Raw genomic sequence first — 19,710 nt, forward strand, 5'->3', positions numbered from 1 at the left:
TTAGTACCTGTTTCATTGTGTGTGTGTGTGTGATGATGATGATGATGATGATGATGATGATGATGAACACTTTGAAACTGTGAGACCCTCAAAGGGATCAGATAAAAAAGTACACTTGTCCTTGTATTATCAGGGCTCAGCACAGAATGGATTCTTAGGAATATGTCCTTCCTGGCTGCCTTCCTGTCTTATGCCTCCTTCCCTCCTTTTTCAAGTTTGGTGACAAATTAGAAGTGGTCTCCTGGGCCACCCAGACTCTCTCAGACCTCAGCTTTCTCTCTTCAGAGGGTGGCTGTGATGAATAGGTAAAACAGTGTGCATAAAAGCACTAAGACATAATTACTCTATTGTGTGCTGATTATACACACAAATGCTAAATTATTTCTAAAGCCTTTCGCGGTTCAAGTTATGAGGTTTTGTGGTATTCATTTTCCATTTTGCTTTTGTGTACTTTGCCAAGTAATCTTGAGTCTGCAAATACTAAAACAATAAAGGTTAAAGTGGAAGTCCAAGATGAGAATGTAATATGAAAGAAGCCACAAATTTAGTCAAATGAGGTAGAAAGATATTAAAAGAGCCAGTAGTCTGTTTTTAAAAAAGTGTGATGGCAGGTTTTAGAAGGTTTCTAATGAACCAAAAGTGGCAAAGTTGGATTTCAGAAACTAGGATTAGATACTGAATATTTACAGTGGTAATCTCACGTCAAGGACTAGTGCATTTTACTAAACATCTAGAACACAGAGTGGGGATCACTAGGAGGCATGGATTCACCAAGAATAAGGCATCCAAAATTAGGCTCATATTCTTTATGATGGGGTTACCAGATTAGGTCATGGTGCTGTGACACATGTGACTCTGTTGGGATTTCAGTGGTTCATGTGACATACCCTCTTCAGTTGATCCATATGGACAATGTGTAGTAATATCCACAACTGATTGGATATGCCCAAGGAAAGGTCTGCTCTGCTCTGCTCTGGGTACCAATGATTTAAAGAGACGCTGACACTGAAGATGATGTAAAGAGATGCTGACACTGAAGATGATGGAAATTATCATTTTAAGTAGTTGAATGTGTCATGATGTTTAGCTTAAAGAAAAGAATCCTGGTGGAATAAATGAACACTGTCTCACAACATTTGAATAGGGGAAGAAGGAGAGAAGAGCAGTGTCCTTATCTGTAATTTTGGGGAAATGCTGCCACAGCATATCTCATGGCAACAGTGAAGAGCATGGCTTGGGAGTTCTGTGAGACTGAAGTCCACAGTGGTCCAGGCCAGGAGTGGGAGAGGCTCACCCTGAAGGACTGGCCAGGCACATGCAGGGGGTGAGGGGGAATGTTGTGCAGGGGAAAAAGGCAATGAGATTGCTGACCAATTAATTGTGGAAGCTGGGGTGTGAGGAAATTTATTTTTTATTTCACCTAATTGAATATGATCTTTCCTTTTAAATCTTGATTTATACCACTCTGGTGGTATTTTTGCCTTGTATTATGACATTATCATCTCTATTATAAGCCACTTAAAGATGAAAACTGCTTTATCCATCCCTGTGTTCCTATATCTACTGAGTTGTTTGTAGGCATTGATTTAATTGAATGCTTTGTGAAAAAAACACACATTACTACAGCTTAATGCATTACATAAAAATGTTAACTCTGACAACACTTAGTTTTCATGTTGCCCTCTTAAATTTTCCTCAGACCATTTTCAAATAGCCATTATATTTTCAAAAGTATAGTTTGTTTTTTTTTCTAAGAAAGCAACTATCAAAAGAGAAATGCTTGGATTTTGGAAACTATTTCTTTCTTGGGGAACAATTCTGGCTTCTTCTGATTTGATCACAACAGACAAATTGCTCTTTGCATCCACTGGTCAGGCAGAAGCTCTTTCTCCTTTTAATGTCCAATCAGCAGGTCGGAGTTTCTCTCCAACTCAGTTGAATTTAACAAGTAATTACTTAGGAGCATTATATTCTCACCACAGTAAGGGTTCAAACACATGCAGATTTATCCCAATTATCAAGTCTGGTTACGAGGAGCCTTTGAAATGGGGTTCACCATGTGATGAGCAAAATGGTGTTCATTACTCAAGACTGGGCTCCTTGTACATGTGTGTGGTTGAAGTCGGATGGGGTGCACCCATTGTTCAAGAGCACAGGTTGTTTGGATTAGAACAGATTCTACCCCTGACTAGCTCTCTGACCTTGGGCAATGACTTAGACTCTCTCAATTCCTTCACCTGTACAATGCAAATAGTGATAGAGAACAGCTACTCTCCCTCCTTCACATTGCTCCTGGTCTGAAAGTGAAGCCATAGCTTGTTTTACTTGCAAAGAAGAAAAGATAGATGAAAAAGGGAAGGAAGAAAGGGGGAGAAAGAGATGACAAGTCATTCTGCTGCTTTTCATCTCTATCAGGAGATGATGCTCATGGGGCATGTATAGACAATAATTCCCTGGGGGAGAAAAAATTTCCGAGTTTGTACAAACAGCCATTGATCTATTATTATAAATTTCACATCTGAAGCATTCGGCCAGAATCACAACCAACCTGGATGGCCCCAATAATCAGTAGTTTGATCTGGCAGTGCAATTAAGTCAGTGGATGACGACTAAGCTGCTCTCCCTTATTGACTGTTGTTGATTTAAAGGCTAAGAATCTTCTATCTGTCTCAGCTGCAATTTTAGTTAATGACATTTAATGATATTTTCATGCTAATAACCTCAACTTGCTCATCCTGAGATGTATCTCTTTGGCTTCTAAATTATAACTTTCTTGGATAGCCACGTTTCTGGTAGCAAATTGTGTCTGTTAGTGAATAATTTGTATTAATAGAAACAATACTATAAGTGTACAGAGGAATTTTGTTGGGATGAAGAACTATATGGCACATTATTGTTCTTAGTTTTATGAATAAAGGAGTATGAGTATATTTCGGCAGTTTATTACCAAACTGCTTAATTTAATAGGAAGGTATGAAGTGTATGATAACCACAAATGACAAAAAAGCCAGAGACACCTCAAACTGTATACAAAGGAATATATTAACCCTGAAAATAAAAGGGGGAAAAGAGTTACAAGAGCTCCTTGGCATGATGATCATAACCAATTGCCATGTTAACAAAGTTGTAATCTCTCAAATAGAAAAGTGATTTTTCTGTTCTGTTACTAAACTAGTGTGTGTGTGTGTGTGTGGGTGTGGGTGTGGGTGTACATATACAAACAGCAATTAAATCAGAGTTTTCTTACACAAAAATTTCTTATTGTCATCATTGTATAAATCATTGTCCTTTTGATACATCTTTTTAAATTTCCTCTTTTTTAGTCCCAATCTCAGTGCACTTCACATTTCTCAGTAGGTGGGAAGTGTTTCATTATATGGCATAAAATACAATACATCAAGGCTGTTGGCACATTTGGGTGCTTTCCTGTCAGCGGAGACGTAGACTTTTGCACTTGCTGTCTCCTCTGCTTGGAAAGGTCATTTCCTAATATCATTCAGGCATTTTCTTAAATTTTGTTCTCTCGTGGGAACTTATTTGACCATTTGATTTAAAATTTCAACTCTCTCTTTTACCACAATACTCCCTGCTTTATTGTTTTCCATTATACTTTATTTAGTTAGAGTGTTGATTTTTCCATCAGTCTCCCTACTAGAACATAAGCACCAAAATTACAGGAATTGTTTATATTTGATTGGTATGTTTCCTGTTGTATCCTCAGCACCTGGAACAGTTTCTGGTACTATTAAGCCTCAACAAATATGCTGAATGAATGAGTGAATGGTGAAGTTTAACTAAGAATTTATAACATGGTCCCAAGAGAATTATGGAAACCACCGAAAATGGTAGTCAGTGGTGGTCATAATTAATGCATGCTGAAGGCTCACAATCCTCAAGGAACCAGGAGAAAAATCTTTGATTTTCAGGCGTTTGTATCCTGAAAGAGATGAGATCATTAGCCTCTGTAAAGAAGCTTATCAAACCAGATGAAACTAAACATATGACTGAGGCCTGGCTCTGTACTGGATGCAAATGAATTAAGGTCCCTTCTGGGGAGAAGCTTAATATCCCCATGCCAAGAACTTTCTCTTTTTCTTTTGATTAAAGGATAGTACTTTTAGGAATGTTTGTTCTTTTCAGAAAAGATTTGAACTGACTCACAGTATACATAAATAAATATAGCAGAGGGTGCATAAATAATGTTATAAAAATTTGGTAATGTAATAGATAAATAATAAATATTAGTAGAAACTATCATTGCAAATTAAGTATTAATTGATTAGACTTTGTTGTAGCCTTTTATCATCACTTTAAAATCAGTTACATCTTTGTTTCTATGTTATAATTTTTTGTTGTTGTATTTTTTTTGTTAATCCTCACCCAAGTATATTTTTTTCTATTGATTTTAAGAGAGAGTGGAAGGGAAGAGGGGGGAGAGAGAGAAACACCCATCTATGTGAGAGAGACATATCGATTGGTTGCCTCCTACACATGCCCTGACTGGGGTCAGGGATCCAACCTGCAACCCAGGTATGTGCCCTTGACCGGGAATTGAACCCAAGACTCTTTGGTGCACAGGGCGATGCTCTAACCATTGAGTCATGCTGTCCAGAGCACTCTATTATAATTTCTGGATGTAGTAGAGTAAAATATATTTGTAGTATAAGGATATATCTCTGTATTATTCCTTGTATTTCTGCAGTAAAACTGAGGACATAAGCACCTTGTTTTTAAAATCTAGATTTAAAATCTTCAAGGCCTTACCCTTTGCGTAAATGTAAAAATCAAACTCATATCAACTCTAACTTTGAAAATAAACTGATGCCTTAATAAAAAACACAAACAATAGTGAGCTACCAAGCTTGAAATAATACAGTTATGTTTCATTGTGATATTAATTCTCAATATTTCTTGAGTATTCTGTTTTTAACTCCTCTCTTTAAACCTAATACTATGCATTTTCACCCATGATTTATACACTTATAAAATTTTCCAATATATTGCCACAATGGACATTTTTGGAAAGCAGAAATATTAATTATTCCATTGTCATTTGCAGTAATCTCTCAAGCCCTTTTCTGGAATTGATAGAGATATATTTTAAGCCTTGCAAGTCATAATTATAGCATTGAAAAAATGACAGCTTGTGTGTGCTAACTGTGAGCTGTATACTTTTATTGAAAACATGCAAATTAGGACTCATGGAGGGCTGCATAATAATAGCCACTAATTATGTCATATTTCCCTGAAATTGTATCATACTTACATATACTGGCACTGAGGATGACACCACAGAGGGTCCTTCGCTTACACACTGGTGGGGTCTGACCTCACCACAGGCTCAGTTAAGGCAGGAATGAGCACGGGAAAATGCACTAGCTTGAGGAGACCTCAGCACTTAAGCATTTCTTAAAAGAAATATGGTAAGAGGCAATTTGAATCATGTTGGAATTTGTTTGGAATCCAGATTTCTGCTTTTAGAGCTACTTACTGTGTACTTAAGGAGTTCTCAGACAATTGGAAGCAATTTGTGGCTTAGTGCATTTACTTTTGCCTTACTGCCCTATAGCAGTAAACTGTCAGAATATAACAGAATTAGAAAGCAGGGTTGTTTCATTTGCTTTTACAGGGAGTATGACCGATTTACTTTGAAAAAGAAACATAAGAGTCAATGCATTTACTTAAACATTAACACTGTTATCAGTGTTGATTCTGCCATTCAGAAAGTCAGTGCTTCTTTCCTTTGCCACAGCACGAAGGAAATGTGCACACATGGGGAAGTGTGGTATCTACTGAACGCAGGCCGTGGTCGGGAGTAGAGGAATTTATCTGTATCTATCGCTGTGCTTATCACACCATAGGCATACACTGAATGGGAAATCACCACACACACACACACACTATGCACACACACACACATACACACTTTATACACACACACACCCTACACACACACACTACACACACACACACACCCTACACACACACATACACCCTACACACACACACGCACCCTACACACACACACTCCCTACACACACACACACACTACACACTCACACCCTGCACACACACTATACACATACACACACACACACACACACACACACACACCCTATCTAGTTATAGCTGCTTTACTTTAGTACAATATTCTTGATATTAGTATGGCTAAGGAGTGCAAAAGCAATATATACATATTGAAAGTAGGGAAATGCAGAAAAATGCCTCTCCAAGACAGAATAAAATTTTTGTTACAGATGTGAAAGGCAAACTATATCTTTTAACTGTGCGATTCGGTACTGCCATCCCCCCTCCTTCGTGCAGGAGGCCAGCTTGGGTCAGTGGGATTTAAACATCTGCCTTCCCACTCCTAATATCAATCACATGTACAGGCTTTGGAGATGGAACTTATCCTAGAGGAGTTTAAGATAATTGTATTAACAACCCTTACTGAATGCAGGCGGTATACAGAACACCGCATTTTTCCAGGGACCGCAGGGAGCTATAAAAGGCAATGCAACACTTCAGAGTTCAGAGTAAAACTGTAGAAGCGTGGCTACTATAAATAAAGATGTTAACTATAAAGTATAAGTTATATTATTGACTTAGTTCTAAAACCAACTTTTGTTTACCTTTCTCTCTCAAATCAATAAAAACAGTCCAGCCACGTGCTCAGTGGTCAAGCTTCAACTATGAACCAGGAGGTCACGATTCAATTCCCGGTCAGGGCACATGCCTGGGTTGTGGGTTTAATCCCTAGTGTGGGGCATGTAGGAAGCAGCTGAGCAATGAATCTCTCTCATCATTGATATTTCTATGAAATCAATAAATATACTTCTTAAAATCAATAAAAACATATTTTAAAAAAAGGAAACTGATCTGGGCCATGTGCTACAATATGCAGCATACGCAGAATCAGGATTTGCTACTCCAGACAACAAGAGCAAAATCTTGGTGTTCAATTATGTATAATTTTTATACTTGACTTTGGGGATGCTGGAGTTTCCCAGTAATAACTGAAGATTTTATATCTAGGTTATATTAAAAATATTTTAAAAATTATAATGTGAGTTTTAACCTTCTTTCTTTGAAGATGAAAATGACTTATGTTAATATTTTGTTTGTCACACAAACTATATAATTTTTTTCATAAACTTTTTCTATGACATAGTTCCTTTCAAAACAAGTTAAATTAGTTTTAACTCTACCACTTAGGAGTCATTTGAGTTTAGTCTCTAGTTTTCTTATCTGTAAAAAGAGGAGGCTAGACAGTATAAACGTTAGTGTCCTTTGCAGTCCTGATTTTGTATAGCCATTTCTTCTTTGCTTAAATCTAAGCCCTTAGCCACCATTTAGATCTTAATTAAATGAACAAAATCTTTGACATTTTAAACATTTTTATGAATGAATCCCAGAAACTGACCAGATAGACTTTTGTATAGCAATATAAACATCTTTCCCAAGTTTTTTAAAAAGTTTATTGGCACTAAAATCGTGACACTCACCTTTTTTCATTCCCAGAGGCTTATTTTAGCATGTCAAGTGGATATGTTGAAGATTTATCACACAGAACTCCACATTAAATTTTTGCTTTAAGTGATCACCCATTTTTATTCTGACACAAAGCAGTATTCACTGCAGCTGTTAGTGTCTGACAGTTGACTGGCTGAACTTGGCATTAACTGCTGCTGCTCGTTGAAACATGTTGCCGTATATTCTTGCTGCAGTGTGATTGCTCTTCTGTTTTCACAAGCTATTCAAGAAGAAAATTAGTCTCATTTCTTTATGGGGACACTTTGCATAAACATGTAGCCATCATTTATCTACAAATCAAGTTAAATGTAATCAATTACAGTTGTATATAAGTATTCAGGGTGCTACTATAGGGGTGTCCTTGTTGCCGATGGCTGAGAGGGGTTGACAGTATCATATCAGGGACCCTCTTTCATTTGCAGCTGGGATTCCTTGATGTAAGAATTTACTGAAATATTTTTATGGGTATAAATACTCACAGATGTCCCTATTCTCTCTGAGTAGTTTGGATGCCATTTTGAGACTGGTTAGAACCCCCGCCCCCCAATTTGGTTAAGGGACAGAATTATGTTACATATAAGCCAATCTGCTGTAATCCAAAAACCATTTATACATTTGGCATCAATTCTGGTACTTTACCGGTCTGCTGTTGTTTGTATCATAGCAAGAGATTCTGTATAAGAGTCATCGATGTCTGTGGAAGTGTCTTTCGGGAAGTGGTATTTGAAATGCAATGAGAAGAATTGCCTCCATTTAGAAGAAATTAGTCATCAGGTTGGACATGCTTTAGTCCTCAGAAATTTTGAAGAATTTTGTTTCCTATGTACTCTTAGGAATATTTGGGGCACTCATTTTTTTTGATAAGATAAAGTAGGTAAATAGTCTCCCCCTTTGACATCCCACTAGAGAGTGGCTTCTTTAACTTGGTTAGTGCTAACCTTTTTAAAACAATTACTAGACTAAGCAGCATTGCAAGATCAGTGAGTTTTCATTTGATTGAATGAAACTCTAACTAAATTATTGGTTTAGACAGTGTTTGGCTCTGTGATTTGTTGTTCAGTTGAGGAGAAGCCACATGTACCACTGCACGGTGGCAGGCTAGATATACATACTCCGAGCATCTTTGCTGGGTGACAGGATGGGGTAACAGAGTCATAATTTATAGTCACTAATATGAAGATGTTGTATCAATTACCTAAGAAAATACCATACTGGATTTATATCCTTTAGTTATTAAAAAGTGGCAGCTATCTTAAATTAGTTATACAAAATAAAGAATTTTGTGACAGGAATTAATCACTGTCACGATCTATACACAGACGCTGAATTGCAGCGCTCTGCAAAACATTTGTTTGCAAAAAAGGGAAATTGCTATTATGGTCACCTTAATAGAAACAGACAATCAAACAAATCTTAATTTAAAAAATTTCATGCAGTCATAAATCATAATGGCACCAAGACTTAAGGCACAAAGAGCAACTTCATAGAAAAGTGAGACATGCTGGAGAGAGCCAGGAACCAAGCCTGGTGCCCTTCCTATCCCTCCATCCTATTAGCTATGTTGGAAATGTTTTGAGAGTTCAGCCCAAACCGGACTGGCTATTCACTGTAACCTAATTTGTTTTCCTACTATTCCCTTTCCTAGTTTCCTCCAGTTCATTCTCTACTCACCAAGTAGAAGGATAGTCTTAAAATGTAAATGGAGTCATGACATTCCCCCAATCAAAACCCATTAATTCCTTCCAGTTGCAGTTAGGATTATATCCAACCCCTTAAGTGGCCTGGCCTCACCCCCCTGTATCCCTCCCCCAGAAGGCTGACCTTGAGCATTCTTTGAGTATTCTTCTCCTCCATCCTGATGCTTGATCTGAATTTGTTTTAACCCACTATTTCTAATATTTTAGTTCCATTTAAGCTAAGTCTTATGGCTAAACAAAACAAAATAAAACAAACAACAACATAAAAAAATCTTAAATGAGGCAAAAGGGTGGGCTAAGGCAGTGGAATTAGAATCACTTAATAATGGCTGGATGCAATCTGTATTACTAATCCCATGTTAGCTGAATGTTGTGTTCAGTTTACACGTGGTGAAATTTATGACCACCTCGACTGATATTTTGTGGTTGTGTACAAATGTTCGCATGCCTGAGAGTGATAGATGCCCCATGATCCAGTGTATTTGATATTTGCAATATCCTCTTGGAAGGCAAAATAAGCATCCACACGAGCTAGATTTTCTTTATTATTATATTGCTTTACCATCTGTCTGCTCAGCTTTCTCAGGCTTCTTTAAATAGGCTTCAGACTGGCCAGTGTCACTAAGCATCCAACTCTTACAGATGGGGCCTAGCATGGCCAAGTGAATTGCAGCTGTGTCTCAGTACTGGCCAGGGCATACTTCTTTTGGCCAGTAACTCTTGTTTGGTTTTGACAATGGTATGATAGCATTAATATATCAAAAGAAGAAGCTGTTATCTTTGTTGGCAAGATGTGTGTGTATGTGGGTTTTTTGTTTGTTTTTGTACCAAAGATGCAAACTGCCAACTGTCAGAATAAATGATTTTTCAAAGTCTAGGTTCCCAAGGCAAGAGTAACGGGGGAATTAGTCCATGAAGGGAAATCAGCATTTGGCAGTATACTTTCAAAATGAAGTGATCATTATATTCTCTATGGGTTATTTCCAAGACCTCAGTGTAATCTTTCTTTAGAACCAAAGCACAAATGGAGTTTGGAAAAACAAACAAATGCAATTTCATTTTTTAAAATTCTATACAGGATATGTGGATTCTCAAAGCATCATTGTTCTTGAATGGAGTACAACCTCATGGAAATTTCTATCTCTGTTCTCTTCCCTATGTGTGTATCAGGTCAAATATAGCTTAACATTGAAGGAAAATCAAACAGGCCTATATCTAATCTTTCTCCATGGCTCAATTATAAATGACACTGTTCAGTTTTTCAGGTAAGCATACAGAATTAGAAAAAGGAACTAGGTATGTAGCTACATAGATTAATAGATCATTTTTCACATTGTAGGCCAGAAAGTAATGACTCAGATGTAGCTTAGCTTTGCTTGTTAACCAATGAGCATATTGATGAACATGATGACTCATTTAAATGACAGGTCTCTCTTCTACTACCATCTGTCTAGTAGCAATGGGTAGTCAAGGTATAAATTTGCCTCTCTTAGTGATAGCTTTATATGAAAGCAGACCATGAGTAAAACTGCTACAACAATCCAAAAGCTTATAGAATTTATTCGGTTATGATTTGACTGTTTTAGAGAAAGACACCATATTCAGTAATGTAGTAAATTTTTAAGAAACATATCATGAAAGGAATGAACACATTCAGGAAACCTACTGGAGGCAGAGCCATCAACTATGCCTCTCTAGAGCATGGAACTAACTACCTGCCATTTTAAGCTTCTTACAAGTTACTTAGTACAGTTTCTTTTAAGGCTCTGTGCTGAATTGCAGATAGGAACACACATGAAGAGAGAAGTTCGTTTTTGCAATATTGAAAACACTGCTGTTGAATTTAAGTGGTTGTTTTCCACTACTTACAAAGTCACCTGGTTGTCAATGGGACAGTGTAGAATGTTTCTTGAATGTTTGGCTTTGCCTAAACAGCTATATTTGCTTTGTTTAAACATTTACATTGATTTACATCCTTCAAAATGTCTATAACCTTCTATTGACCTTTAACCAAACAGAATTAGTGGAAAGAAGTTTGTTTGTTTGTTTTTAAATAGGCAAAGATACATTTACCTTTCTGTTTGGGGAGTGGAGGAGATGATTAGACAAATAAATTACTTTGAACTTAAATAAAATATAAAAATAATACTTAAAATCCCTGCAGGAAAAATGTAAAATGCATTTAAAACCTCTGTAGACAATTTTAATTAAACAATTCTAGTCATAATAATTTTTTAAAATTCTCTAAATAAAATTCTGTAGAATTTTTATTTGTACCTTTATGAGAAAATACATTTTATTTAAAAAATAATCTTTATTCAAACTTTTTACTTAATTTCAACCTTAGCATTTCCCATTTTCACAAAATACTCAAGTGATACTATATACCTGAGAGGATCTAAAGTATACTATTGCATGTTATATTCACTATGATATTAACTTTTTAAGATGTGATGAACTTTTTGTTAGAAATAAGTGGTAAGGAGTAGGTTGTCATTCATTTTGTTACATTGTAAAATCTAGATATGAGGATTTTATGGCCTAAATATGTCATTACTACAAAAACTTCAATGAGAGACCTGAGTGTACAAAACACTAAGATATGGCTATTTATCAGATAAACACAAATCTTGTAACACTTTACAATAAGTATAGCATTCTCTCTAGAAAATCGCTGATATTTAATTGTAATGTTTGTAAGTGGTTATATAAGCATGCTTATATTATAAAACTTATATGGTAGCTTTAGAGCTTTAGGTGCTTTTTCCCATAGAATAATTGTTCCAAATGTGTTAGATTCTATAAGACTATGTCAGATCAATCACAGGTTTAAATGTAGGCTTTTGTGGACTGCTTAGTAATAAATAACTTTTATTTTACATATTTAATAGGAAATTCCATTTACAATATGAATGTGGAATGCCAGACTGTATCTATTTCAACTTCTGGAATTTGTGTTCTAATCTTTCAAGATCTTTTATTTGTAGCCACATACAATATTCAGCTTTTTTCCACTAAGAACTCATGGATTCTGTAGTAATCTATACCCTTTAACCCTATTTTTAAATTATATTAAATGAATAACAGTGAGAAAACCAACTCTTTTATGTTGCGATATTTTTCTTTAACACAGTTTCCATAATTAATTATTCCTAACTGAAAAAAAAAATGTTTTAAGTCAAAAATTTATAGAGTAGTGGAGCTTTAGAAACAATGCAATTCAACCACAACTGAGCAAATGAGATTCTTGAGTCCAAATGAGATTGAATGCTTTGCCCAGGGCAGTGGCTGAACCAGAACTTGAATTCAGGGCTCTTTATTTCGCTTTACTGCTTTACCCTCCCTCACATATCAGTCAAAATCTTTATTTAGTAGTTCATGTAAAATGTTGAAGTTTTAGTTAATATGATGGGTGCAATAACCCTGTGTTCAGGGAGTTTGGCCTATAGCTGAGGAGTTTACAAGCTATTTAGATAAGTAATAGTATTCATTGGTAGGATTTAATAACTTTTATATCATGCAGATATTCGTCATCATCTGACCACCTTTTTGTTTATTTTTGAGCACATAACAATACATAAAAGCCTTGATAAATAAATACATAAACATACACCAGTGCCCTGCCAAGCTATACTGGGATTTGACACAAAACAAAAATCAGTAAGTAATACAGATGGTCTGTATTTAAAATATTGACATTTTGTTCACTATGGATTTTTTTATTAGCTAAAGTCTATGCTTTATTCACATTTCTTAAGTTTTTACCTAATGTCCTTTTTCTGTTACAAGATCCCACCTAGGCTTTACTACCTTGTGGTACCATGTAGATTTTTTTCATTAATATTGACTTTTAAAATATTACATTAAAATATTTTTAATTATGATTACTGAGATCTGGGGCATCCATTTATATTTTCACCTGAATACTTTCCTCACCTTGGTTCTTAGTACACACACACACAAACCTGGGTACACCACAGATACACACATACATACACACACTTGGGTACATACACACACACACACACACACACACACACACACACACACAGTATATTCTTTTGTTTTTGAGAGATATTTGTTTGGCTATTTTTATCCAAAAGAAGGCCCTTAAGTCTCAATGGGGCAGATTGCTTAAATGCGAGAAAATGTGGTTCTAGTATGAAAACTAGGAGCCCATGTCATAAATAACTCAGGTAGGTTCACTGCAAATTTCTGATTGTAAGTATTACAAGTTCCATACTATACATATTATCTGAGGTCTCAGATCAGGCTTCATACCAGTACAATGAAATGAAGATGTAAACCTGACAAGCCAGAAGCCAGGAGCCAGAGATGAGGCTGCCCTTAATCATAGCACATGTAGTAAGTAGCATTCCACTTTTACTTTTAAGATTATTCTTCAATTCTTATAGTAAATACATGTGAAGTTTGCATTTAATCTTCTCCAAAAATCTCATCATTTTGCAACTTAAATGCAGGATAATTATTTTTACCAAGTGTTATTTACTGAAATAATGTCAGGACTAGACGATAACATTTAACACTCAGTGTAATGTTTTGATATTCTCTTATGCCTCAATACATTTGGACTTATTACCAAATCATTGCTACAAGGCTGGAAGTTTCAATAATTTATAGACCTCATTACGCCTGGCAATGTAGTAATTCTCTGAGAAATGACTGAAATGTCCCCCACACATTTCATATTCTTCATTCCCTTAATCTGAATTTCTTTTCATCCATTCTTCTTATATATAAAATCACAAAGCAAATATGTTGAGCAGAAGTTTAAAAGAAAGGCTGTGTCTTATGACATGGACTAATTTCTTATTTTCTGCTTATACATCTTATACATGATACAATTTAATCATGTAACTATGTCCATTCAATTATTTGCTGATTGCCTTTGATGTTGAGATGGACTTTTACCTTCTCTTTGAATGCATAATAGTTTGAAATCATCTTTCTGGATTGCTGTCACTCAGCTTGCACAGAATGATACCATTTCTGATTTAGGATCTATATCTCTGTGGAGAGAATTGCATGATAGAAATAATAGATATCAAGATTCCTTGTCTAAGCTTGACTGCTTGTGCAAAGTGCCTACACATTTTACTCTACTAAGTGGCTCTGTAAAGAAAGGTATTTAAGGGCACATTTAAAAAAATTGTTTTGAGCTTTACGATAAAGCTATGACTTTGTTCCTTTGAAAACTTGTATAATTTTTCCATCTGTAAAGTGCAAACTCCTTTATTGACTTTGCACCTGGAGTGAACCATTTTCTCAAAGTTTAATGACAGAAGACTCTCATGGAGAGGATAAATTATTGTGTTAAAAACTAGTCCTCATCATAAGACATGTGAAATGATAAATGCATATTGGGAAATAAAACCTATTACAGGGCTTCTACTTAAAAATTACAGTGTGCCCACACATGCATTTTTCCCCTCTCTCCAAACCCAGTTTAAACACATCAGGAGAACGAAAAAAAAAAAATTAATTCACAAGGACAAAGAGAACCAGAGAAAGCAACAATGGAAACATATTATACCAAACATTGCTGAAGCAAGAAGGCAGATTATAATTAACTTATCTGAGCAGAAGAAATTTCCACCTAACATGCAGAAGACAATATCTCCAAGAAATTGGTAATCATGCTTCTTGGAACCCCTCCTAAAGCTACCAGGTACTTCCAAGCCTGAGGGGAAGCATAGGGCTGAGAAGAACAGCCTTGGCAGATAGGCTCACATATAAGAATTGAAGACTGAAGTGAGCCCAAGGATAAAGAAAACCTTCAGTTGTAAATATTTTTATAAAATCAAGGATCACCTGGATCTTATGAATGCCTCAAATTGAGAGAAAGGCAAGTAAAATCCTGGAAGAAACAGAATTTTACAGGGAACAGAAAGAAACTTAAGGGAAAAAAACTATAATAGCCACATAAATTTAAGGGCTATGTCCATGAGATAAGAACAGGAAGCTCTGGGGGGGAAAAAAGAGATTAACAAGGTATTTGAAAGTTAAAAGTATGTAGCCAAAAGGAAAAAAAAATAAAGAATAAAAGGGTTGAAACATAAAGTGATGAATGAACTCTATAAGAAAGTAAGAAAAAAAGAGATCAGAAATAAAAATAAAATAATAATATCAATCTAAGCAGTCCCCATTGTAAGGAATTCTTGAGAGGTGCAAGGAAACAATTTAGAGAATATCAAAGACATAATAAAGAAAAAATGTCTAGAAGAATACAACTACCCATATTAAACAGGTCCACCAGGCACCCAGCCAAATGAATTAAAAAGAGTTAATTCAAAACACATCATCACAACATTTCAGAACACCAAGAATAAAAAAATAATTTTCTTAAGTTTTGAGAAAAAGTTAGTCCTTTATACCCAATGGTGAGAGGATCATAGTGGCTTTGGACTTTTCACTAAACAACACCAGATAAGGAAAAACTTGAACATTCAGAGATAAAATAATTTTCAACCAAGAATTTTATGCCCAACCAAACTGTCAATCACATGTGAGTGAAAAGTAACAGATGTAGATGTTCTCCATGCATGATTTCTTAGAGGAAGCTATTGAATAATATAGCCTCCAGCAAAACAAAGGATAAACGAAGTCAGATAAATACTCTCCTTTTATCATATGAGGATACAGTGAGAAGGTGGCCATCTGCAGGCCAAGAAGGGAGCTGTCACCAAAATTCAAATTTATTGCCACTTTTCATCTTGGACTGTGAAAAATAAATGTCTGTTGCATAAGCCACAAAGTCCACGGTATTTTGTTATAGCAGGCTGAGCTAAGACAGGAGGGGTTGTGACCTTGGGCAAGGTGACTCTTTACAAGTGAGGGCTATCCCTCAGTCACTAATATTCCCAGCGACTGTGGGAATGAGTGCTTTAGTCCTAAAGGGGGGAACTAGGTGGTACACATAGCATTCACTATCTAAAACTGATAAATAAAAAATAGAAATATGAGCATATTATTTTCAAAAATGGAGGTAAATGGCATAGGAAACGGCTAAAACATTGAAAAATGGCAGAAGGAGGTGAGCAGAGTGGGAGAGAGTAAGGTTCTTTTTGTTATAAGCCATTTAGATTTAGCACTACTTGGTTCTAGCCATGTGCAAATAAAACTGATGAAATTAACAGTTAATTTAGCATTAAATTAAGAAGTAAATTTTCGTTACTTATGAAAGCAAATGATTAAATATAATGCCATTTTTGTTGATGGTATGTATCAGCTAGGTATACCAATACCTTTAGCTTATTCAACATTGTTCATAAAGGAGTAGTACTAATAACAACATAATAACAATCAAACTCTTGCTGTCTGCCAAGCACTGTGCTAAATGATTTTACTGTATTATCTCAGTTATCCACCTCATTAGCCCTGAACAGTAGGTGTTATTATCCCCATTTTGCCAAAATAGAAACTCTGAGAAGTTAAATCCATTGCTTACAGTCAAACCTAGTCAATGGTCATGGTCAAACCTAGTGTTTGATTTGAGCTGTAACAGAGTTTGGGTTCTTAACCATTGTGCTTTAACTAAGCATTCCTGTCTTCAAGTACTCATTGGCTTAAAACAAAATGTTCATATGCCAATTACTTGGTGACTCAAATAATCTAGTCTTTCACCAAATCAGTTTCCTTGCATTTTGTGCTAAACACCATTGAGAAGTTATAAACTCCCCCCTCCTCCTTATTTTTCTTGAGAGTACTTTGCTTGTGTTAGAAATTAGCAGTGGTAAAAGATCCTGTATCATGTACTCCCAGAAATGCTCAATTTTGTCCCAGATGAATCAGCTGAGAAGGGACTATCATTGGAAGTGAATGAGTCTTCAGAGTGAGACCATCTGTGTTCTATTCCTGGTTTCTCAAGTTGCTAGCTGGGTACTTTAGGCAAGTCACTTAAATGAGTTATGCCTCTGAGCTCATCTTTGTGAAGTACATATAGTAGTACTACCTGCCTCACTGAGTCCTTGGGAGGATGACATGAATTCAGACACACAAAACACAGGGACTGTATCTGGCCCTTTGTAAGTTTTGGTCATTATTACATATTAGCGTGAAAAAAGTCAGGGTCACAATGGATCAAGTGCTTCCAGGCCACTTCTATAGAATGAAATGTTATTATTTCATTTAAATATATTTTATTATTTCATTTAAATATGTTTTAACTCTTCATCTTATTTTCTTCTTCCTCTTCCTTCTTGAATTTAGACATGAGTGTATAAAACTGAAGCTTTTATAAGGCATTTCATTCAATTATTTTTTTCCCCTGTACTTGGTTTCTCCTACTTTTCTCTTTTCCCCAAAACACACATGAAATAACTTTATTATTCAGTGTTAATAGAAGCAGGTATAATGTCACTGTCCTCTGCTGCCTTACTTTCAGCAGAGAAAACAAGATTTAAAAATTATATGACTAGTACATGCTTACTTTCCTTTGTAAGAAAGCGCTATCATAACCTTTTAAGGTTTATGCAAGTAATGTGTCCACAAGGCCTAAATGATAATGTTTACACAGTTTGGTATATTAATAGGCTTTCACTTAGCACTGCAAAATTTCTATTTGCCATGCTTAGCCCCGTATGTTCTGTCTAAGGAGGTTATGGAGTTAGAATGGGTTTGTCACATTTGGCCAGATATTAGGCTCCAATTCTCCCATTAGCCAATAATTTGTCTGTTTTCTTGGTCTGTCTCACTATTTGGACGTGAAAATTTTACTTCCCCTGCCTTTAGTCTACTTAAAATGTCACACAAGAGTAAATTGTCCTGAGAGTTTGAAATGGCATCAACTGTGGGTGAACCCGGGGCACATGAGGACGAGAAACACAGTAAGTAACAGCTGGTGTCATTGATCAGCATCCTTCGTTTTAACTCCAGAATGACACACTCCTTGAGAATAGGCTCACTGCTTACTGGATTTACTTTAGTTTCTTAGTTGGAACCAAGGGATGATTTTAAGATTGAAATAGAAATGCTGGGGTATGCAGCTGGGGATTAAGATCACATCAGCTCCCAGTTTATCCATTTAAAATCTCCATTTAGCCAAGCTAAACACATTTTGGATTAGCTGCCTTGTGAGGTTATCTCAGTCCTGCTGCCTTCCATTAGTATTGACTGTACTTTAATTTTATTTTTTAAGATCTAGTCTCAGTTTAGATTGAGGTCTGTGCAGTAAAGGAGAATCTCCTTTCCCACACAGGGGAAGATATTAAGGATCTTAGTACAGAGTCACTCAGAGGGTCATTTTCTGTCTTAAGTCCACACTAATTTAAGAGTATCAACGTGAATTCAGTGGTGAGAGTGCTGACTCAGGAAATCTGAGTCTTTTGCCACCAATGGACTAATTGGGTTAACCGTAAAACTGAGATGATTGTATGCATCATTCTTTGGGCAGTGTTAATCTAAATATGAGATGAAACAGGGCTGCCATAAAGATTTTTTAAAAATCTAATTTATTGAGTACTTTGAGGGGTTTTGTTTTTTGTTCACTGTTTTTACAAATGAAGTAGATTTGAATGGAATAAATTATAGGAGAAGCTAAGAGACTCTTAATGCTGAGTCTAAGATAATTTGCTTTTAATACGTTAATTACTATAGGCCTTTGAGTGTTTATTTTGCAATATATCTTGACAAGTAAACATCTTTTAAAAAATAAATTTCAAACCCTGGACAGCCTAATGGGCTGGGGGAGGTGCTCAAGCCTTAGGAGCTAGTGTGCATCCTAAGCAAAGGAAACGATGCCAATGGTTTTTTAGTGATTGCTTCTGAAATTAAATTCATTCAACGGTTTATAAAAACATGGATCGTAAACCCTCAGGCATTCGAGAGTCATCATAGTCTTGTAGAATGGCCTTTCTAAAATTTGTAAATTATGTAAAAATACCAGCTCTTTCTTGGGATGAAATGTTGCTAGCTATTTATTTCCATGACCCTTTTATCAGGTAAAAATCAGGGCTTCTGAATGGTGCTTATGGCCCTGACCAGGGGTGAAAAATGGTAGGTTGAGGCTTGAAGGCTGCTGTTTGTGGGAACTCGTGAAAAACATTTTCCTAAACATGTCAATGTTGGTTCTCAAGGATGCTCTTGGTCCAAATGTGCTTCTTTGGGATAAGCAGTGAGTATGCCCAGGATGGAGCACCTTACCACCCGCCGAGGCTTCTCATGGTTTTAATTGTGCTTCCTGCCCTCTAGCCTTTCCCTCACTCCCATCCCTTTCCCCAAAGTGGCAGTGCTCTAACCTGGTAGTAAAAGTGATGAAGGGCCCTGACTGGTTTTGCTCAGTGGATAGAGCCTCGGCCTGTAGACTGAAGGGTCCCAGGTTCGATTCCGGTCAAGGCCATGTACCTTGGTTGCGGGCACATCCCCAGTAGGAGGTAGGCAGGAAGCAGCTGATCAATGTTTCTCTCTCATCGTTGTTTCTAACTCTCTATCCCTCTCTGAAAAAGATCAATAAAATATATTT

This window comes from Cnephaeus nilssonii (assembly GCF_951640355.1).
Source record: "Cnephaeus nilssonii genome assembly, chromosome: 9".
Lineage (NCBI taxonomy): Eukaryota > Metazoa > Chordata > Mammalia > Chiroptera > Vespertilionidae > Cnephaeus > Cnephaeus nilssonii.